The following is a 25,128-nucleotide window of genomic DNA, read 5'->3' on the forward strand; positions in this document are numbered from 1 at the left end:
CAAACATTCAACCACCATCAACACAACATGTGCGGTCAAGAACTACACCAACTTCACCAAAGCAAACACCTCACCTTCCTTGGCGCAGACTTCAAAACAAGCTACACACATAATGGGAATGGGAGACCAGATCTCACCATCACCAACAGAGCAGGCACACACCTCCAGTATTACATTAACCCCCGGACCCCTCACCGGCTCAGATCACATACCCATGTCACTCAAAATCTCCAGCAACCTCATACTCATCCCAGCCACCCCACATTATGGCTATCAAAATGCAGACTATTAAGCCTTCAATCAGCACCTAAATACCAGCACACAACCCTACAACTTGCAAGATAAACCAACGACAGACATTGACTCCCATATCCTCTCTATCCAAAACAACCTCATACAAGCGGCTGATGCAACTATACCAAAAATTACCCACAAAACCAGATACTCCTTCTTTCCCTCCAGCAGAACCAAAAGTCTACTCATCTGCTACCACAACACATTCTCCCGCAACCTTCACAGATACGGCCAGGTAATCACAGACCTCACTTTACAAAAAAAAAAAAAAAAACATACTCAACAGCCTAGACCTCGACATACCAAATACTGGAAGAAACTCATACAAAAAGACTGAACTACACAGAAAAACAACTCCACAACAATTCTGGAACTTCATAAAGAGGATCTAGTGCACCTCCTCCTCTTCTGCTTCTACAAACATCACTCATAACAATCAAATTTCACTGACCCTTCAGAACTAGTAGACATATGCAGACAACACTGGCAGGAAATCTTCAACCCTCACCCCCCCACAGCCAACAGCAATACACAACATTAACATAGTAGCAACATGAATCCGACACAACCCTCAGGCCATCACACACTACTCACCATTGACCTCACGACACTAGACGACTTACAAAGTGACCTCACAGCATCGATACAACCAGCTGAAGTAAAACTCATGCTTAAATATACCCGACGAAAAGCCTCTGGAGCCTATAACATAGGCCGAGCTCTCCTCAAACAACTTCCCGACTCTCTAGTCCTTGCACTCTTTCACGTTTACAACGCCTTACTAATAACTGAATATTTCCCAAGCCCATTCAAAGAAGCCACAGCAATCCTCATCCCAAAACCCAAAAAATCCCCGACAGACCCCAAGAACTACAGACTGATCAGCCTACTAAAATAAGGAAAAATATACGAAAAACTTATAAATCACAAACTCAGACATCACCTAGAACACCAAAACATACAACAGACAAACAATTTGGCTTCAGACAACACCACTCCACACAAGATCTACTCAACATAGTAACAAATTACCTCTCCATTAACAAGCACAAGAGGGTCAGGATAGCCCTTATAGCAAAGGACGTTGAAAAGGCGTTCGACACAGTATGGCACGACGGCTTACGATACAAACTCTGCACTCTATTCCAACTACCTGACAACATGCATAAGCTACTGTGCAGCTTTCTAACAAACAGAAAGATACAGATTAAGTTCCTCAGGAAGCTGTCAGGATACTTCAACCTAAATGCAGGAGTCCCCCTGGGTTCAGTTCTCTCACCGACCCTGTACATAATCTACATAAATGACATACCTGACCCAACATACTGGACCTCTATGACCCTCTGTTATGCTGACGACATAACCCAACTGATCTCAGGTTACTCGATGGACACCTTCACACGAATAGCACAGGAAGAAATAGACAAAGTAACCCTCTGGGAACACGACTGGCGGATTAAAACAAACCCCAACAAGTCCAAAATCACCTACTTCTTCTACAACAACAAAAGACAAAGCCCAGCCCCACTAAAACTCTACACTCAGTTACCCGACCCAACCCACATCCTGAGTCAACAACACCACAGTACTTGGACTCACATTAGACTTCAACCTCCCCTTTCTCATACACGTAGTATCCAAGAAAGCTATAGCCTCCAAAGCTTTATCAAAGCTATACACCCTCAGACCTGCCTTCCAAGCCACCAAGTTCTATCTATATAAAACACTTATCCTCCCACTCCTAACATATGCACCCATCCCACTCCCACTTTAAGCACCTACAAACAGGAAACAACTCCAGCGTACCCAGAACTGGACCCTGAGATGGGTGTTCGATACCCACAGGCAGGGCTTCACTACTGAGGCCCTGCAAGAAAGGGCGAACGTCCCGTCTCTGAACATATTCTGGGACACAATGGAGAAGAAAGATCACAATAATTCTCACCTACCACAACAACTACGACACCTTCCTCAGAAACACCCTTAGTAGACCATGAAATACGCACAACCTCTTTAACCTTATTGACGATCCATCCCCTTCTGCGTCATTTACATGACTCCTCGCTCCTATTATACCACTACTCAATCTCCAAGCTCCGAACTACCCAGCCTCCTTAACTCTTCTCCCCCTCTTAAGGGGTGGACCTGTTAGCTCCCGTTTGCTAGAGACTCTGGGCGCGGCACGATGCTGTTTAGCGAAATCCAAGACCACAACTGGTGTGAGCCTCCAAGACACACCCAGCTGAGGACTGCTATCTCCGTGGGCGCACTGAAAGACGAAATGTTGTCACAAAAATCCGATTCCTTGCCTCCGTCACTTAGTCTGGTCATAACGTTTTAATGAAATGCAGCAGAGTCTTGCCCTGGCACTTTAACTCATCCTAAAAACCTTTCCTCTCACCCCCCCACTAACTCTTCCCCCTATCCCCACTTCCCCGCTCACCCTACAGGGTATCTTGACCTATATTTAATTAATTGATTGATGTGACACTGAGTATGGGATGTTCTCTTACCTTGTTGCTACCTGTTGGCTCTAGGTTTACTGCTCTGTGCCCACCTGTTGGCTCTAGGCTTACTGCTCTGTGGCCATCTGCTGGCTCTAGGCTTACTGCTCTGTGGCCACCTGCTGGCTCTAGGCTTACTTCTCTGTGGCCACCTGTTGGCTCTAGGCTTACTGCTCTGTGGCCACCTGACCAAAATACCTACAACAATCTGTTGAAACACGAGATTCTGTAACTACCATTGGCCTTAAAACACGGGACACAAAAAGTGTTATACTACACGCTAATAACTGTAGTACACAGTAGCTAGGTGATGACTACTTACTGACAACTGTAGAGATAAATTTACTTTGTTGTATACTCTCAAAATTTTTAAAGTTAAAAATGCTAATAGTTAAGCGCATAGGTTTCTTTTATATAAATAATGTTTTTTGTGAGGAATATTAATGCTGTAAATTTTGTGGTAAAATTTTTAAATTAAAAAAAAAACATTAAAAAATTAAAACTTATTTTAATATTTTATTATTAATTACACTTAAATATCAATTGATTTGTTTTTTTATAAACTATTTGTATTTTAGAAGTAATGAATATCAATATTTTGTTTTTACTCCAACTCTGAGGCGATCGTCTTTTCGTGGTTTTCTATACCGCGTTTATGGGTAACTTTTATGTTCACAATTTTTTATGATTTATTCCACTAGAAATTTTCTGTTGATACTTTTAATACCCTAATAATATACCCTTTGTGCACCATATTCTTAGGCTACTGTCACAATCGTCAGTAAGTGGGGATCACTAAGCTACTGGGCATCATTCCTTACCTCCCCCCGTCCAGTCCCAAATCCTTATCCTGTAATTAGATGCAGAGCCAGGTTATGGTTATGTTGTGGCTGAGGGTGTGGAGGCTGGTGTTGATGTTGTTCAGGGCCTTGTTGAGGTTGGTGATGCAGTGTCTGGTTATGGTTATGTTGTGGCTGAGGGTGTGGAGGCTGGTGTTGATGTTGTTCAGGGCCTTGTTGAGGTTGGTGATGCAGTGCCTGGTTATGGTTATGTTGTGGCTGAGGGTGTGGAGGCTGGTGTTGATGTTGTTCAGGGCCTTGTTGAGGTTGGTGATGCAGTACCTGGTTATGGTTATGTTGTGGCTGAGGGGATGGAGGCTGGTGTTGATGTTGTTCAGGGCCTTGTTGAGGTTGGTGATGCAGTGCCTGGTTATGGTTATGTTGTGGCTGAGGGTGTGGAGGCTGGTGTTGATGTTGTTCAGGGCCTTGTTGAGGTTGGTGATGCAGTGGCTGGTTATGGTTATGTTGTGGCTGAGGGTGTGGAGGCTGGTGTTGATGTTGTTCAGGGCCTTGTTGAGGTTGGTGATGCAGTGCCTGGTTATAGTTATGTTGTGGCTGAGGGTGTGGTGGCTGGTGTTGATGTTGTTCAGGGCCTTGTTGAGGTTGGTGATGCAGTGCCTGGTTATGGTTATGTTGTGGCTGAGGGTGTGGAGGCTGGTGTTGATGTTGTTCAGGGCCTTGTTGAGGTTGGTGATGCAGTACCTGGTTATGGTTATGTTGTGGCTGAGGGTGTGGAGGCTGGTGTTGATGTTGTTCAGGGCCTTGTTGAGGTTGGTGATGCAGTGTCTGGTTATGGTTATGTTGTGGCTGAGGGTGTGGAGGCTGGTGTTGATGTTGTTCAGGGCCTTGTTGAGGTTGGTGATGCAGTGCCTGGTTATGGTTATGTTGTGGCTGAGGGTGTGGAGGCTGGTGTTGATGTTGTTCAGGGCCTTGTTGAGGTTGGTGATGCAGTGGCTGGTTATGGTTATGTTGTGGCTGAGGGTGTGGAGGCTGGTGTTGATGTTGTTCAGGGCCTTGTTGAGGCTGGTGATGCAGTGCCTGGTTATGGTTATGCTGTGGCTGAGGGTGTGGAGGCTGGTGTTGATGTTGTTCAGGGCCTTTTAGAGGTTGGTGATGCAGTGCCTGGTTATTGTTATGTTGTGGCTGAGGGTGTGGAGGCAGGTGTTAATGTTGTTCAGGGCCTTTTTGAGGTTGGTGATGCAGTGCCTGGTTATGGTTATGTTGTGGCTGAGGGTGTGGAGGCTGGTGTTGATGTTGTTCAGGGCCTTTTAGAGGTTGGTGATGCAGTGCCTGGTTATTGTTATGTTGTGGCTGAGGGTGTGGAGGCAGGTGTTAATGTTGTTCAGGGCCTTTTTGAGGTTGGTGATGCAGTGCCTGGTTATGGTTATGTTGTGGCTGAGGGTGTGGAGGCTGGTGTTGATGTTGTTCAGGGCCTCGTTGAGGTTGGTGATGCAGTGCCTGGTTATGGTTGTAACAATAAGCACTACAATAATCAACATGAAAGTGCTAGATCCGGACAATGTCTTTATGCTGATATCCCAACCCCCGTAAATATAATTGACATCATTACCAGCGAGGCAGATTTTGCAATAGAAATTGTAAACATGCCCATGCACTCAGCCCCGGGACCAGACTCATGGAATTCAATATTTATAATGAAATATTTTTCTAAACTAAAAAAGGAGTTTACAAGCATGATGATGTTGCAACATATCCTAATATTTGATTATTGAGTTTAGAAGTATGATGATATTGCAATATAACCTAATACTTGGGTCATAGAGTCAAGAAGCATGATGATATTGCAACATATCATAATGCCTGTATCATAGAGCTTAAAAGCATGATGATATTGCAACATATCATAATGCTTGGGTCATAGAGCTTAGAAGCATGATGATATTGCAACATATCATAATGCCTGTATCATAGAGCTTAGAAGCATGATGATATTGCAACATATCATAATGCCTGTATCATAGAGCTTAGAAGCATGATAATATTGCAACATATCATAATGCTTGGGTCATAGAGCTCAGAAGCATGATGATTTATGATGGTGCAACATATCCTAATACTTAGGTCATAGAGTTAAGAAGCATGATGATGTTGCAACACGTCTTCCTACTTGTTACACTGCAACATTGTTCAGATTTTGGACATTTCTTTCTCATTCACTTGTTATATAGTATTTAAATATCGGTTAAAGGGAAGATTGCGACACCATTGTCATGGAGACATCACCCCCTCCTCCTCCTGACTGATGTTTACACATTTACACCATTCACCGCCGTTCATTCACCGAATTCAAGAAACAACCAGAAAGCAGATGTTTAACAGTGCCTTACAATGATCACTGCACACAGTAGTAAGTCCATTCGCATGTCAGAGCCCTCACATTCATGAGGGGTCCTGCTTAGTGCATGACGTCACTGGGGTCCTGCTTAATGTATGACGTCACTGGTGTCCTGCTTTGTGCATGACGTCACTGGGGACCTGCTTAGTGTATGACGACACTGGGGTCCTGCTTAGTGCATTACGTCACTGGGGACGTGCTTAGTGCATGACGTCACTGGGGTCCTTCTTATAGTGAATGACGTCACTGGGGTCCTTAGTGCATGACGTCACTGGGGTCCTGTTTAATGCATGACGTCACTGGGGTCCTGCTTAATCCATGACGTCACTGGGATCGTGTTTAGTGCATGACGTCACTGGGGTGCTGCTTAGTGCATGACGTCACTGGGGTCCTGCTTAGTGCATGACTTCACTGGGGGTCCTACTTAGTGCATGACTTCACAGAGGTCCTGCTTAGTGCATGACGTCACTGGGGTCCTGCTTAGTGCATGACTTCACTGGGGCCTGTTTTGTGCATGACATCACTGGAGTCCTACTTAGTGCATGACGTCACTGTGGTCCTGCTTAGTGCATGACGTCACTGGGGTCCTGCTTAGTGCATGACGTCACTGGGGTGCTGCTTAATCTATGACGTCACTGGGATCGTTGTTAGTGCATGACGTCATTGGGGTCCTGGTTAGTGCATGACGTCACTTGGATCCTGCTTAGTGCATGACATCACTGGGGTCCTGCTTAGTGCATGACGTCTCTGGGGTCCTGCTTAATGCATGACGTCACTGGGGTCCTGCTTAGTGCATGACGTTACTGTGGACCTGCTTAGTACATGAAGTCACTGGGGTCCTGCTTAGTGCATGACGTCATTGGGATCCTGCTTAGTACATGAAGTCACTGGGGCCCTGCTTAGTGCATGACGTCACTGGTATCCCGCTTAGTGCATGAAGTCACTGAGGTTAGTGCAAAACGTCACTGGGATCCGGCTTAGTACATGAAGTCACTGGGGTCCTGCCTAGTGCATGACGTCACTGGGATCCCGCTTAGTACATGAAGTCACTGAGGTTAGTGCATGACGTCACTGGGATCCGGCTTAGTACATGAAGTCACTGGGGTCCTGCTTAGTGCATGACGTCACTGGGATCCTGCTTAGTACATGAAGTCACTGGGATCCTGCTTAGTACATGAAGTCACTGGGGTTCTGCTTAGTACATGACGTCACTGTGGACCTGCTTAGTGCATGACGTCAATGGAATTAAGTACAATGTGACCACCTGGTTGATATATGCTTAGTGATCTGTGACCACCTGACGAAAACACCAACGACAAGAAACACCAGCGTGACCAAAACACCAGCGTGACCAAAACACCAACAACAAGAAACACCAGCGTGACCAAAACACCAACAACAAGAAACACCAGCGTGACCAAAACACTAACAACAAGAAACACCAGCGTAACCAAAACACTAACAACAAGAAACACCAGCGTGACCAAAACACCAACAACAAGAAACACCAGCGTGACCAAAACACTAACAACAAGAAACACCAGCGTGACCAAAACACCAACAACAAGAAACACCAGCGTGACCAAAACACCAACAACAAGAAACACCAGCGTGACCAAAACACCAACAACAAGAAACACCAGCGTGACCAAAACACTAACAACAAGAAACACCAGCGTGACCAAAACACCAACAACAAGAAACACCAGCGTGACCAAAACACCAACAACAAGAAACACCAGCGTGACCAAAACACTAACAACAAGTAACACCAGCGTGACCAAAACACTAACAACAAGAAACACCAGCGTGACCAAAACAACAACAACAAGAAACACCAGCGTGACCAAAACAGCTGTAGTAACGTGAGTTTGTGACAACCACTGGCCTCAGAACATGATACACAGTAGCTAAGTGTCCCCCTCACTTAGTTACTACCATTTAAAGAATCTTTTATATGATTAATATTTTTTTACTGAAAACAAAAATTGCAAAATTTTTGTGGTAAATTTCGTAAGTATTAAAAAAAATATATTTTTTACTACAATGTACATTACATTTTATTTGCTTATTAAACTTTAATAATAATATTTTTAAATGTAAACAAATATTTGTATTAAAGATGTAATAAATATTAATGTTTTGTTCTTCTTCCTTCAATGACATGGCCGTCTGGGCGTGGTTTTCTCTACCGTCTTCAAGTGTAACTTTTATTTTCAAATTTTTTTATGTTTTCATTTCACCTGAATTTTTGTGTTGATACTTTGAATACCCGATTAATATCCCCTTTGTGTACCGTATTCTTAGGCTATAGTCACAGTTGTCAGTAAGTGGAGATCACTTAGTTTCTGGGCACCATTCCTTTCCCTCCCCAATCCAATCCCAGATCACTATCTTGCAATTGGATGCAGTGCCTGGTTATGGTTATGTTGTGGCTGAGGGTGTGGAGGCTGGTGTTGATGTTGTTCAGGGCCTTGTTGAGGTTGATGATGCAGTGCCTGGTTATGGTTATGTTGTGGCTGAGGGTGTGGAGGCTGGTGTTGATGTTGTTCAGGGCCTTGTTGAGGTTGGTGATGTAGTGCCTGGTTATTGTTATGTTGTGGCTGAGGGTGTGTTTAACGGAAATAATTCATTAAAATACAAACACTGACACAAACCTCATTACATAATACACTGTAACATTACAGCCCTTGACACGCTACCCCTGGGTAGCATGTCAAGCCGTCCTCCTAATAGAACGTCGCATTTTTACGTATATTCTACCTAAGACCAAAAGTAGTCGTATTGGAGAATATAAGCGTCTCTCTAAAGTGACGTAACTTCCCGTTTTCTGTTATAGGTTTAATAGTAGGTTAGGATAAGGGCACTTTAGTACGACAGTTTCTATACGTTGGGAAGACTTTGGAAGAGTAGCCGAGTGTGTATTCTTTTTAAATTTGTTATGCCTGCAATGTAGAGAAAAAATGGATATTATTTCTTTAAAGCCTTAAAACTTCAGTTTGATCTTTGCCATTGGCATCTTCTCTAAGATCTTTAAGGCAAGTTCCTAAGAAAATAATATACATTTTCTAGATTGTGGAGGCATAAGCCATTAATAAACAATAATTATATTACCTAGGGCAAAACACTATTACATGGTAATAAATTTATACATCACTGTAAGAATGTATACAATGTCATGAAACAAAGTTGAAGTAAATGTCGCTGAAAGCACTTGTCTGAGGCAGCCCGAATCATAATGATCCCGTTTCCCTTCTTCAGTTTCTCCATCTCACCCCCTCTCCTCCGCTTCCTTCTCTCCCTCTCTTCTTTACAAACTTTTACATTTTCTCCCCATCAAACATAAGCTTTCAACATAGTTGGGAAAACATTAAATCAGCATTTACATAAGTTGATGTTAGGGTACATTTATTAAACTGAATCTTTCTCAAATAAGAATCTCAGTAACTAATAATATACAAGTGCAATACTCGTATATGGCAATTAGTTTCTAGTTTTCTTCCATTAACAGTTTCTAGTCGGTTCTTTTCCAGTTCAACAGCACAAGTGGGTTATAGCCATACTGTAATGTGGCTTCTGGGTGGCTCTGTGCTAACTGTTCTCTGGCCACTTTCTATCTTACAAGCTTACTGATCTGTGGCCACCTGACCAAAAACACCAGTGTGACCAAAACACTTACTACAAGAAACAGCTGTTGAAAGGTGAGTTTCTGTGACAACCACTGACCTCAGAACATGGTACAAAGTAGCTAATTACTTACCTAGTGGTGGTTGAGCTCTGGCTCTTTGGTGTGTCCCTACACTCATTATCAAGTGTGACGACCAATAGTACACAGCAGCTGAATGTTCCCTTCTAATTGTAAAGTTGTATGATTATAATGTACACTTAAAAATTTCATTGGTGTGTTGTGATGAGTATGACGAAAACACAATAAATATTGTTTCTTTGTATATAAATAATATAGTTTTAAAAAATTATAAAAAAAATCTTGTGCTAAAACTTTTAAATATCTTAAAATTTTTAAAAAATGTTTCATTTGTTTTCTTAAGTTTTATATTGGTAAACAAATGCTGATATTAGAACCAAAATATACAGAATATTTATATATAAGAAGAAATAATTATTAATATCCTGCTCCTTATAGCTCATTCACAAGGTCGTCTGGTCGTGGTTTTATATACCGATTTTTTGGCTAACTTTTTTGCTTACAATTTTTTGGTGTTTCATTCCATCAGAAATGTACGAAATTCTAAGGGCACTGTCACAGTCGTCAGTTGGGGATCACTTAGCTACTAGGCACCATTCCTTCCCCGTCCTATCCCACATCCTAATCTTGCAATTGGTTGCTGTCTGGTTATGGTTAGGATGTGGAGGCTGGGCAACCTGTTCTCGCACTTGCTTACAGTCAATATTGGGTTATATGATAAGTGCATATGTGACATACTAATTGATTGTGAATATTTTAGTTTACCTTGAAAAGCTTCATAGAAAACACCGACCTCACCTAACCTTCTTAGTATGTTAAGATAAGCATCTTATTGCTTCATATTTACAATTATTACTTAACCTAACAGCGGTATAGGTTAAGTAATGAATGTAATTAAGAAGCAATAAGATGCTTATAATAACATACGAAGAAGGTTAGGTGAGGTCGGTGTTTTCTATGAAGCTTTTCAAGGTAAACTAAAATATTCACAATCAATTAGTATGTCACATATGCACTTATTAAATAAGCCAATAGTGACGGTAAGCAAGTGCGAAAACGGGTTGGGCAGGGGTTTATGTTGTTCAGGGCCTTGTTGAGGTTGTTGTGCAGTGCCTGGTTATGGTTATGTTGTGGCTGAGGGTGTGGAGGCTGGTGTTGATGTTGTTCAGGGCCTTGTTGAGGTTGGTGATGTTATGGTTATGGTTATATGACTACCTAATACATATGCTGATATGAGGTGCCTGATTATGGTTATAACCAAAAACAGTACAATAAATAACATGAAAGTCGAAGATCCGGACAAAGTCTTTATGCGTGATATCAAAACTCCTGTAAATATAATTGATATCAACACACGCGAGGCAGATTTTGCAAGATAAATTGTCAACATGCCCATGCACTTCGCTCGGGTCCAGACTCATGGAATTCAATATTTATAAGGAAATACTATTCTAAAGTAAAACAATTAGTTTAAAATCATGATGATGTTGAAACATATCCTAATACTTGGGTCATAGAGTTAAGAAGCATGACGATGTTGCAACACGTCTTCCTACCTGTTACATTGCAACATTGTTCAGATTTTGGACATTTCTTTCTCATGCACTTGTTATGTAGTATTTAAATACCGGTTACAGGGAAGATGCGACGCTGTTGTCATTGAGACATCACCCCCTCCTCCTCCTCCTCCTGAATGATGTTTACACATTTACGCCATTCACCGCCGTTCATTCACCGAATTCAAGAAACAACCAGAAAGCAGATGTTTAACAGTGCCTTACAATGGTCACTGCACACAGTAGTGAATCAATTCGCATGTCAGAGTCCTCACATTCATGAGGGGTACAGTGCATGACGTCACTGGGGTCCTGGTTAGTGCATGACGTCACTAGGGTCCAGCTTAATGCATGACATCACTGGGGTCCTGCTTAGTGAATGACGTCACTGGGGTCCTGCTTAGTGCATGACATCACTGGGGTCACTGACACCTGCCTCATTACATAATACACTGTAACATTACATACATTTCCCCTGGGTAGCGTGTCAAGCCGTCCTCCTAATAGAACGTTGCATTTTGACGTATAGTCTACCTAAGACCAAAAATAATCGTATTAGAAAATAGAAGCGGTTCGCGAAAGTAACGTATTGTCCCGTTTTCTGTTTTGGGTCTTATAGTAGGTTAGCATAAGGGCACTTTAGTACGTCAGTTTCTAGACGTTAGGAAGAGTAGCTGAATGTGTATTTTTTCATAATTGTTATTGTGGGAACCGACCTGTGAGATTTATATTTAATTTATATGAATTTATATAGAATTTATATTTACGTTAATTTATATATTTCGATAGCAATTGTTATGATGTTAAGTGGGCTGTATTTCTGCAATAATCTCACAAATCGAGTCTTACACATTAGGGGGGTTTTATATTAAATTTATATATATGCAGCCAATCAAACTTCCGTATTAACTACATATATTAGTATACATTGAGGAGGTTCCTTATCTTATTGTACAGCAGGCTTAGTCCACCAGGTATAACTAGGATGTAGACACCAAATTATCTTCGATTCAGGCTAGCTTCCATCACCCAGTAACTGATGTATCAAGTCTTTCTTCCTCCTCTTGTTCCTGTCAAAGGGCGCTAGCTGTAAAGCCTGAATCCTAATATATGACAGCTATATCAGAGAAAACACTGTATATTAAATCATAAGGACCAAGGCTTAATTACCTTTAGTATGAGGCGGGTTCGCATTCTAACCAGTTCACCCAATATCTACCTAACATTAATGGCCAAAAATGATTAGATAAACGGGTTTTGGTAGAACACTTTCCTTGATTATGTTGACAGCGTGTTGATGATGGAAGACCACTACTCTGATCTCCGTCACACTTCGACCAATAGAAATTATAGGAGCCGAATTTGCTCCACTGCGCCTCTGGTCTTAACAACAATGGCTGACCTCTCCTTCCTCCTGACGCTCCTGGCTTGCAGTCCAGATGTCAGTAACTGATAGAAGGGTCACATTTACTTTATTTTGATACTGATAATTAAGTTAATTCAAATGAGATGTTTTTATGATGGTAAAAGTCCAAAGACTAATGTATTTAAGAATAATTCCCAACACAATAGCTGGTGAATTTATAATAGTATGTGGCAATGATATCCCGATTTCTATAGACGGAAAATTCCACTACAAGCTACATTTTCTATGGGTTAACTTGTGTATACAACGCAGCAGCAATATTATCTGCCTGTTGAATGTAATATTAAATGGTGTCGGGTTTTCCGACATTTGGTCTTCAATACACTCCCATCAGCCCCCCTTGGGTCTTCAATACACCCCCATCAGCCCCCCCTTGGGTCTTCAATACACCCCCCATCAGCCCTTTTGGGTCTTCAATGCACCCCCATCTGCCCCCTTGGGTCTTCAATACACCCCCCACCTTGGGTCTTCAATGCACCCCTATCAACCCCCCCCCCTCCCGTGGGTCTTCAATACATCCCATCAGCCCCCTTTGGGTCTTCAATATACCCCCATCAGCGCCCTTTGGGTCTTCAATACACCCCACCATCAGCCCCTTTGGGTCTTCAATATAACCCCTTAAAAGCCGCCTAGGGTCTTCAATACACCCCATCAGCCCCCTTTGGGTCTTCAATACACCCTCCCCCCGTCAGCCTCCTTTGGTCTTCAATACACTCCCATCAACCCCCTTGGGTCTTCAATACACTCCCATCAGCTTCCCTTGGGTCTTCAATTCACTCCCATCAGCCCCCTTGGGTCTTCAATACACCACAATCAGCCCCCTTTGGGTCTTCTGTACATCCCCATCAGCCCCCTTTGTTCTTCAATTCACCCCTATCAGCCCCCATGGGTCTTCAATACACTCCCATCAGCTTCCCTTGGGTCTTCAATACACCTCTCGTCAGCCGCCCTTGGGTCTTGAATACACCCCTCGTCAGCCGCCCTTGGGTCTTGAATACACCCCTCGTCAGCCGCCCTTGGGTCTTCAATACACCCCTCGTCAGCCGCCCTTGGGTCTTCAATACACCCCTCATCAGCCCCCTTTGGGTCTTCAATTCACCCCTCATCAGCCCCCTTTGGGTCTTCAATTCACCCCTCACGAACCTCCCTTGGGCCCTCAATACACCCCCTCTCCAATCTCCTTTGGGTTCTTCATATTTCGGGTCACAGTAGCTGCGACCAATACTACATATTGTCTCAGCAATTATGACGACAACTTTTGATTTCTGTGATAATACACACAAAATTTTTGTTGATTTATAATCAAGAGTAAGTACTAATGGTTTCTGTTATATATTTAAATTATTTTGTTTTAATTTTTTTCAATTCTTTCGTCTTTTATACAAAATTATAACATTTTTTCCATAATTTGTAAATTTTTCTAAAAATTTTTGTTTCATTTTATATATAAAAAAAATTGTCATTATATCTGAATGTTAAGTAATATTTTTAATTGAGAAGCAATAAATGTTATTTTAATACTCGTTCTCCCACACTCCTGAGGTCATCTGTGGTCGTTGCTTTCTATACAGCGTTTTAGGGGGACAAATATACACAATATTTTGTTTTTCATTCCGTGTTTCGAGAGAGGTGCGATGCTGGCAGGTCACCTTTTGTGGATGTTTCATGACTGTAGGCGCACCCTCTCTCCCCTCTTCTAAACCTTCTTCCTCTTTATACACGCCGACCACTGGGGAGCCTCGTGATTGTGCGAGTCAACCACACTGTTGTGGGTTACAACCTCGAGGACCAGTACGGTGTTTGCTTCGTAGACGAGGCCAGGACAGGTTTTGTACCTGGCCTTCAGATTCACCCACCGAGCACCGACTTACAATGTTGCCGAGATTGGCTAGTACAGTAGACAGAGCAGCTCAGTCATTCTGAGTCAGTCAATGTTGACCTCACAGTTCTTGTACGTAATGTTGACAGTACAGTTTTTGCTCGCAATGTTGCCAGCACAGTTCTTAGGCTAAGACAATTGTGACTGGCTGGCGAGTCACGTATTTCTAAATATGTCTGTAAAATAAATAGTTAATTCTCGCAAGGTATTATTCACAAATAGAACAAAGTTTCGCGTCGTGGCCGGGGAGAATTGACTAGGCGCCAATCCTTAACTGTACTCCTCTGTTCATCCAGCATTGTGTACCTTGTTGTTAAATGATTGGCGGGTGGTATTCCAGGGGAAACTAAACTACACATAATGGTTAAGGCTTACCATAAGCTCTGGGAAGCGACGGCTCTCAGCCTGCTAACATGACTCAGCAGACATCTGTTCCTGTACCCACCTGTGGTATAAAAAAAAATTGTTGGAGTGGTCAATCAGAGCAAGTCGAAAAACAATACCAAAAAATCACCTAACCTTAAATAAATAATCCGTTAGATATTTATGGATGCAAAATAAATTCATAAACTATAACTATTCACACAAAATTTTATTTTGTTTTTAACATAAAATTTCTACTTCTTTACTCTCATCAGTCTTCATTAATTGGGTACGTACATACGAACAAACATACAGATTAGAATCAAAATTAAATGATATTATCTTACGAAATTAAATCATTATTTACCCATCTGGCAAACCCTCTCTTCTCCTCCAGCTGAACAATGGTGTGTCCTCCAAGTGAGTGTCTTGGATTTACATCTACCCCCACGCCATTGCACACATGGGAGTGGGGTAGATGCAAACTCTGTTTGATGGGAGCAGTGAAACAGAACAACTGTTTGGTGTGTTGAACTGTATAAAGTTAGCTTAAATCATTTTAATATGCTATTGCCTCCTTGCGTCTCCTACAATGACTATTTTCAACTTACACTGAAAATAAAGACATAGTTACAAGAGACCCACATCTTATCAGTGTTGAAATATTGATCAAAGTATGATGTAAGGGAGGAAAAAATTATCTTAAGAATTGTATGGTCCATTAGGTAAGTACGCATCGTAAATGCCTCATATAAGGTGTTAGGTAGGTACTGGTAGGTGAGTACTTTCACTCATCCCCGCTCTCATCCTTCTGCTCACCCACATTACTGGTTAACCAGTCGTGCGCCGCCCTCCCTACCAGCTGGTCACACGCTCTCCCACTCCCGCTAATCTGACCATCCTCTCCAGGGGGTCTTGACACTCACCCGAAAAATGGGTGAATTTTAATTACTGCAAATTATAGAGTATACACAATCATATAGGATAAATAGCTGAGTTGGAATGTATAGATCGATTGATTTAGTATCATTGATAAGACATGATATGTTTAAGATGGTAAGCTTTAGTTGCAAAACAGTTTTGATGGACTAGATAACTTAGTTATTTCACAGTAACATAGCCTAGTAAATATTGATAATAATAAACTGTTGTGATATTATTACTCTTCCATCCAAATTCCAATTTGGATGGAATGTACGGTTAGGCCTGAGGACAGGGTCGAAGGTCAAGCGAGCTCATTAGCTGTCGAGTGTGGCGTGTTGCTGGTGTCTGGGACGTGAGGGCGGTGACAAGTGTTGTCAGGTATTGTTAACAAGCGGTTGTAGTAGGCAGAGGTGGTAAGTGGCGCTGTAGGTGGTGCTTGTAGCTTGTAGCGGATCGTGGTGATGAGGTATAGTGGTGGAGGATCAAGATGATTAGGACACTGTGGTGGGTGGTGGAATGTGTAGCCCAATACACTACATCTAAGTTTTGTTATTTATAAAAATAGTTCAATAAAGACAATACAATAAGAACCATCACGTCAACACCTTACAGGAACAAGACCCGAACTGGGCCAAAGGACCAAAAATATAAGCATATTAACACCTGAACACTTTAACACCAAATAAACAATAAACAATATACAAAGACAATAGCCAAAAAACAATAAACTACATACAAAATACAATGTACAACATTACAAAACACAGAAACCCTTCACCTGAGCAAAGCTCAGAACACACAGGAAAAAACATACAGGCAACAATACTCACAAGAAATATACACATGACTTGACACTGAAAACAAGGAGACAAAACAGGACAGAGGGGCCACAGGGGAAAGACACAAAAAACAAAACACATAAACACATGGAGAAAACACACGACAAGCAAGACAAAGGTACAAAGTACAGGTATGAAGGACATACACTGCAGCACACAAGCAAGGAAGCAAGAACGCCATGCCTACTTATATTTGTGTGGAAAATCCTTCTTCGGAAAATGCAGACAGAATGTCTCCCACATAATCCACAAATCCTCATGAACAGGAAGCCCCCTCAGCGGAATACGCCGAGGCATAAAATCAGGAATACCAGAGATGAAGGCACAGACCTGAGGAACCCAGACAGTAGACGAGCAAGCGAGGACCGGCTCCACCCGGACCCTCAGACGAGGCCTCGACTACCCCAGCAGCACCCGTCACGGCACCCCCCAACGAGGCAACCGCCCCCCATTGGAAGGGGGCAGCCACTTGGATGGCGGCAAAACAATGGGTTAGACCAGGGGTCTCCAAACTTTTCAATGTAAGGGCCACATTATATATTTCCCATATTTATGCGGGCCGGAGGAATAAAAAACTAACACGTTGCTATTTTGTATAACTAAGATAAAGGCATTGTCATAGTACAGAGAAAAGAATATTGTACAGTGTTTGTGCTCCCTGAAACGGAAGCAGCGAAGCCCCACTCGCCCTCCATCCCCACAATATACAGTTATACACAACTGATTGGTTGTAATGCACAACACATACCTACCAGTATTAGTATATGTGCGTCACACTATCGAGAGAGAGGAAAACTGACTCGGGTTGAGCGCCACCAGTCAGCAGCCCCAGCTTTGAATAATTCTGCGATGCCATTCGTACAATAATTATTTTTTCAAGGCCACCACACAGGGATTTGTTTGGAGGGCCGGATGAAATTATGTGGCGGGCCGGATGTGGCCCGCGGACCATAGTTTGGAGACCCCTGGGTTAGACCATGGGAGGCGGCACCATGGGAAGCGGCACCACAGAGGGCGACACCACAGGGGACACACTTCGAACAACATCCTTGGGCGTGGGCACAGATCCTCCATGGCATGCATCCTTCTTGAAGACCGTCGCAAGTTCCCGTCCATCAACATCCATTGCTGGAGTGCGGACCACCCCCCCTACTGTGGGGAACCCCCATCAGGAGGCACAGGTGGAGGGGGCACAGGAAGCAACTCAGAGCCTCCCACAGCCCCATCACCTATGATGGGGAATGCCGGAGCATCATATTCCCCTGCCTCCACCCAAGTCTCACCACGAAGGGGAGACACACTCCGAACCTGCCTCGGTCGCTTTGAGACAGGCTGCCGGTCGTCTGAGCTATCACTCCCATCATCCTCCACCACAGAAGAACCCTCCGGTGGACACGCCTTTAAAGCACAATCCCTGAGAACCGCGGCTTCTACACTCGGGGGCACTGAACCACACACTACAGGAAACAGCTCCTTCGCGTACAACTAGAGCGACAGGAGACACCACATCCGGGGATGGGGCAGGCAGGGGCAGCTGAGGCGGAGACGGCTGGTGCGGGAACGGCCAAGGCAGCTGAGGCAGGGATAGCTGAGACAAGAAAGTCAGCAGTGGGAGCGCGGCCGCACCAACCGCCCCCTCGACACCCACACCACCATGCACATCCACATCCGGGAGCCACAGAACCCAGCAACGGGACACCAGACAGCTGGGAATCAACACACATGACACCAGCACTTGGCGACTGGTCCGAGGCCTACAACGAGGGAAAATCCTTCTCCCAGAAGAGGGGCTAGATAGTCACACCGGAAACAAGTCCGGGGCTGGTCCTCATGAAACACATAAAGAGAGTGACCCATCAGCATGACCGATGACGAAAAAGGAGTTCTGAGGTGCATGGTGAGAGTGCATGTCCCACTTGAGACCCCTTTCAACTTCCCGGAGGAGATGTCGTTCATCTGTACATGAAGCACTCGCCCAAAACGGGCAAAGTACCGATGCGGGAGGTCGCAAGGAAACTCGAAGGGAGCTTCATGCACTGCCACATATGACGTAGTACCACAACGATCGGAGATAGTCACGGATCCACCACCATCAGGAAGAACGAAGGAGCACCCATCATAGCACCCCACAACGTTGTGGTAGACCTCCGAGGAGCCAAACTTCACAATCACTCGCCTACCAACAAGCAGCTGTACACCACACACGGCCTCCACGGGAACACATAACATGTCCAGAATCACCACTTTGACCGCCGGGTAGGAAGTGTTGCCGGAAAATTCCAGGCCAATAGAATACTGCCTGATGACAGGGCGTACAGACACCCCCGTGCTGCCGGTCAACACGGCCCCGGGGGCCCCTCAGAAAATCACCTCACTCAGGCCACGTCAGCATCTATACCAGGGACCACACATCAGGCCGGGTTGACAACAAATGGAGGGGCCAGGCAAAACAACCGTACTCCATGGCAGCTCAGAGCAAATTCAATACCTCTAAGTGGTACTCATCAACTCCAGAGACTGAACATCAGTGAATATGCATCCCTGGTTATGGAACATGAGGATCTGTGACTAGAGGTAAAAATCAACCTCTAAGGTTATCCTAATAATATAACTATGAATCCTTACACTAGAAAGAATCGGAGTTTACTACATACAAAATACGACTGTTGTTTAAAACTAGTAAGACATGGTGTAAGAGCTCAAGTCTATAATAAATGTAGTTGACCTTACACAATCTCTTCCGCGTCTATATGACCACGGCCGGAATATCTCACGGGGTCATCGAAGTTTACTATGTACAAAATACGACTGCTTAAACTGCTAAGACACACCCCGGTGGGGATATGGGGTGCATAATAAAGAAGACATTGAATCTTCCTCACCCGAGAATAGCGCGAGTGTGTGTGTGATATGCACGTTTGCATGTCTATACCAACTCCAAGTGCATCGATTACGCTCATCTGACACGGTCACACGTCATCCATCTGTCTTCACATTCTGAGAATGGAAGGGATCCTCGTCAATATCAATCTCGAGGTAAACAGTCACCCACCCACACACGTATCGCCCCACACCTTCACAATTTGCGAGCGATTAAACACACTCATCCAGCTCACTCATCCATCTGTCCTCTATCTTCACCGATTGAGGGGGACCCTCTACATCGTCAATTTTCCTACTGGGGGGGGGGGGAAGGGAAATCGGCCCTGATCTTGCCCTTCCTTGCACTTACACACTCACTCCCTCCTTCACTCTGGTAGGATGGGATTATTTATAATATCATGTGTATGGATATCCCGTGTTTGATTCCCGGTCAGAACAGAAATGGTTGGGCACGTTTGCTTTCAACTGACGCCTCTGTTAACCTTGTATTAAATTCGTTTTCAAAAGTTGAACAACTACTGACATGGGCTACATCGTGGGAGAGGTTGAATAGTAGATGGCCTAATATAGGGTGACCCTGATGTTTCTATTTACTGGCTTCCTTTCCCCGACTATGGAAAGGCGTTGAGAGATGAACCATATGTCATCTGTTTCCCACAAACCGCAGAATTATCTTCGAAAAAACAAGTGACGAGTTAGATAATTATTTGTGATAAATTAAAATTTTTAAGGCATACAACGCGTCACAGAATATATTCTTGTGAATATAACATTTATATATAATGATAATTTTTTCAGTTGCAAAGTCAGCCCTCAAAAATGAGGCAGTCTGTCTAGGTACAACAAAAAGATGGTGATTTATTAAGCAAGCAAGCCAACACAAGCTAAGTTTACTTCCAGTGCCAGTCATATTAATTACCAGTCACAATGAGACAAATATGCACGTTGCCGTGTGCTGTCGCGTGCATACGAGCACAAGGGCACAAGGGAACAAGGGCACACGAGCAAAAGGGGCCTGGTAGCCAGGTGGATAGCGCGCAGGCAGAAACAAATGGGCAAAGTTTTTTTTCACTCTGTATGCACCTGTTACCTAGCAGTAAATAGGGAGTTAGTCAGCTGTCACGGGCTGCTTCCCGGGGTGTGTGTGTGTGTGGACAGAGAAAAAAAGGAAAAATAAAAGTAGTTAGTAAACAGTTAATTGACAGTTGAGAGGCGGGCTGAAGGAGCATAGCTAAACCCCCGCAAACACAACTAGGTGAATACAAGTGTGCTTCATTGAACAGTCTTTGTGGTGCAGTGGTAAGGCACTCGCCAGGCACTTCGCAAGCACTTTGGCTTGCCTGCCGGGGAGGATTTACTGGGTGCAAATCCTTAACTGTAGTCTATGTTCACCCAGCAGTGAATGGGTACCTGGTTGTTAAACACTTTAGTGGGTTGTGTTCGGAGGGAAAATTTGGATTAAGGACCTGCCCGAAAAGCTGTGTGCTAGTGGCTTTACAAGAATGTTAGAACTTTTGTATATATAAAAAAAAAATCATTGTAGCTCTTATTGATAATAAAATTTGGGATTCGATAAGTCCCTCATCAAAACGCAAACGCTGGACAGAAAACGGTAGAATTGTAGGTGGGACAAACGCTTTGCTCCAACACTCAAGTTAATTCATCTTTCGATGTAAATGAAGTGAAATTCCTATGTTTGTGTACCCTCTCAGGGATGCATAATAAAGAAAAGTGTTGTGTTAACGAACTACTTGTGCAATCCCTGTGGGATGGTGATTTCATTTTTCCTTCCTACTTACTAGCTAAATATTTGAATAGGAAACTCAGAGTGTTCAAATCACTACTGTAATGAATTAAATCCTGATTTTCTTTATTGTATTTAAATTATTCTTCGTATCAAGTTTACCAATAATAAACTCCAAAACAAATAAAACCAATGTTTTAAAGGAAAGTTCAATTCGAGGGAGTCACTAACATAAAAGATAGCTATGAGCTTGGTTGTACCCAGCTGTGCCAGGACCGGGTTGCATGTTTGAGTATCTTAGTTTATTTACCTGGCACAGGAGACACTGTGACCACAAAGGTTGTTTTCCCAGGACGAGGCAAACCATTGCACTCCGGTTGCGCTGACCTTTGATGTAGTTAACTTGGGTGCAACTTTTTTTTTTATTTAATTGGGGAGTGCGTACCTCACTCCTTACATACACCTTTGTAATTTTCGTATGTTCGTCAAGTCAGTAAATCAAATCAAATCAAATGAAATATTTATTCAGGTAAAGTACATACATACAAGGTGAGATACAAAACATTGATTGATTTATAGATAGAGCTAGTACATACAATGCCTAAAGCCACTATTACACAAAGTGTTTCGGGCAGGAAAAACACTAAGACTAAAACTTAATACTAATTGAGATTAAAGTATAAATTGTGTTGAGAAAATACAAAAAAAAGGGGGGGGGACATGTCCAAAAAATAGCAAATATACAATTTGGTCAACAAACAGCATTGTTTAAAAAAGTTGACATAGGTTGACATTTAGGGGAGAGGTAAGTTACATAGAGTTAATTAGGGAGTACTTAGTTTTTATCTTAAACTGGTTGGGAAAGGTACAGTCTTTAACATGATTGGGAAAGTCACTCCACATGCTGGGTCTCTTGATTTGTAAAGCATTTCTAGTTTGATTAAGTCGTACTCTTTTAATATCAAATAGGTATTTGTTTCTGGTGTGGTGCTCATGGATTCTGTTACAACCTTCAAGGAAGCTTTTACGGTCAGGATTGACATTACAGTTCAAATTTTATATATGTATAATACACATGAGAGGATGTGCAGTGACTTAATATCTAACATATTCAGAGATCTGAGTAAGGGTACCGAGTGCTGTCTGGGGCCAAAGTTAGATATTGTCCTAATAGCAGCTTTGTGTTGAGTACCTAGAGGACGTAAATGATTTTGGGTAGTTGAACCCCAAGCACAAATACCATAGTTGAGATAAGGATATATGAGAGAGTAATAGAGTGTCACCAGGGCAGGGCGAGGTACATAATATCTGATCTTAGAAAGAATGCCAACAGTTTTAGAAACTTTTTTTGATATATTTAGAATGTATCCCTGGAAATTCACCGTGTGGTCAATGAGAATGCCAAGGAATTTGCCATCTACTTTGTTACAAATTTGGGTATTGTTTATCCTGAGATTTATTTGATTTGAGGATTTATTGCCAAACGAAATATAGAAATTTTTGTCAATGTTGAGGGTGAGTTTGTTGGCAGTTAGCCAGAGATGGACATTATTTAGCTCAGTATTCACTGTGATATTTAGAGCAAGGGGGTCAGGACTGGAGTAAATGAAGGTTGTGTCGTCAGACAATAAAATTGGCTTGAGGTGTTGGGAGGCATTTGGAAGGTCATTAATGTAGATGAGAAAGAGGAGAGGGCAAAGTATGCTGCCCTGAGGAACACCAATGTTGATAGGTAGGGTGGGAGAAATTAAATTATTCACAGAAACATACTGTAGCCTGTCAGTAAGGTAAGACTTAAGGTATTACAGGGAGTGACTTCTGACTCCATAATGATGAAATTTAAGAAGAAGGTTTTGGTGGTTGACAGTGTCAAATGCCTTACGTAGGTCCCCAAATAACCCAACAGGGAACTCATTTTTATCAAGAGCTGCATGTATAAAGTTAATCATATTAATAAGTGCATCATTAGTGTTTTTTTTTTTGAGTCTGAAGCCATATTGACAAGAGCTAAGTATATTGAGTTTGGCTAGATAGGAGAAGGCTGCTTGTAGATTAGTTTTTCAAATATTTTTGACAAGTTTGGCAGAATTGATATAGGTCTGAAGTTGTTGACATCAGTGAGATCACCATATTTGTGGACAGGGGTTACTCTCGCTTTTTTTTAGAATATCTGGGAAGGTTTGGAGTTCAAGTGACTTGTTGAAGAGCAATGCAATGGCAGGGGCTAGAGATCTGGAGGCTTTTTTGTAAATTAGAGTTGGTATCTCCTCAAGGGCACTAGACTTGGTTCTAATGGAAAGGATTATCTCAGTAACATCAGAGGAATTAGCAGGCGCTAGGTACAGAGACTATGGATAGTTACCTGTAAGATAGTTCTGAACATTAGTACTGGAAGATGGAATATCATTTGCATGGGATGAACCAATGGAAGAGAACCTATTGAACTCAATAGCAGTATCAGAGGCTGAGAGCCGACCATCGTTATTGGACAGGAGTATTGGTTTGTTATTTAAAATCTTCTTTGATCCCAATATTTGTGAAATTGTGCTCCATGTTTTCTTAATGTTGCCCTTTGTGTGGGTAAATTTATCTTCATAGTATTTAATTTTGGCTCTTTTAATTATTTTAGATAGCAATGATGAGTAATTCTTTGAAAATTCTTTGGAGACGATTCATAACCTATACTTCTTCTCAAGGTCATGTTTTTTATTAATGGCTTTAAGTATCCCCTTTGTAAGCCAAGGATTGTTTAGCCTTTTAGTTGTGACTTGTTTCGTTAGCATAGAACAGTGGGTGTTATAAAGGCTGAGAGTTTTTTTAAAAGACTGCACTGCTAGGTTGATATCCCCTATGTTTCCTAATTCGGATTTCCAGTTGATATTAGCAGCAGCAGCTATAAAATTTCCTATAGCAGTTTCATTGTGCAGCCTAAAGCTTATCTCCCTTGTCTCTAGAGGTGGTTTGTTAATGTTGGTTGGGAGAAATGTGCGGAAATGGTCTGTACTGCTATCGATGATTATCTCTGAAGTAAGCGGAGAGGTTATGTTGGTTCAGATGTGATCAAGAGCCGTGGCAGTACTATCAGTGATTCTAGTAGGTCTAGTGATTAAGGGTATGAGGAAGCAGGAAGTCATACAGTTGAGGAAACTAGCAGCAGGAGGGTTATCAGGCTCGCAGAGGTCGACGTTAAAGTCCCCAGAAGTAATTAAGTGGTTTTTGTTCAGTCTGTTCTCTAGTATTAGATTTCTAAGGTTAGAGTTAGATTCAGTCACATCAGTGTTAGGAATCCTGTAAACTGCTCCCACAGTCAGGACAGCATCGATACCCCTTGACTCTGAAACAGGCAAATATATACTCTCCATAAGGGTCTCTAGATTTAATTACTTTTAAGTCTTAATGTTTTAATTACTTTTAAGTCTTAATGTCAGTTCTTGGTGGTAGTAAAGAGAAGTACCACCATCAACATACATCACAAAACACAACACACATCACAAAACACAACACACATCACAAAACACAACACACATCACAACACACATCACAAAACACAACACACATCACAAAACACAACACACATCACAAAACACAACACACATCACAACACACATCACAAAACACAACACACATCACAAAACACAACACACATCACAACACACATCACAAAACACAACACACATCACAAAACACAACACACATCACAAAACACAACACACATCACAACACACATCACAAAACACAACACACAACACAACACACATCACAAAACACAACACACATCACAACACACATCACAAAACACAACACACATCACAAAA

This window comes from Procambarus clarkii, chromosome 59 (genome assembly GCF_040958095.1).
Source record: "Procambarus clarkii isolate CNS0578487 chromosome 59, FALCON_Pclarkii_2.0, whole genome shotgun sequence".
Classification (NCBI taxonomy): domain Eukaryota; kingdom Metazoa; phylum Arthropoda; class Malacostraca; order Decapoda; family Cambaridae; genus Procambarus; species Procambarus clarkii.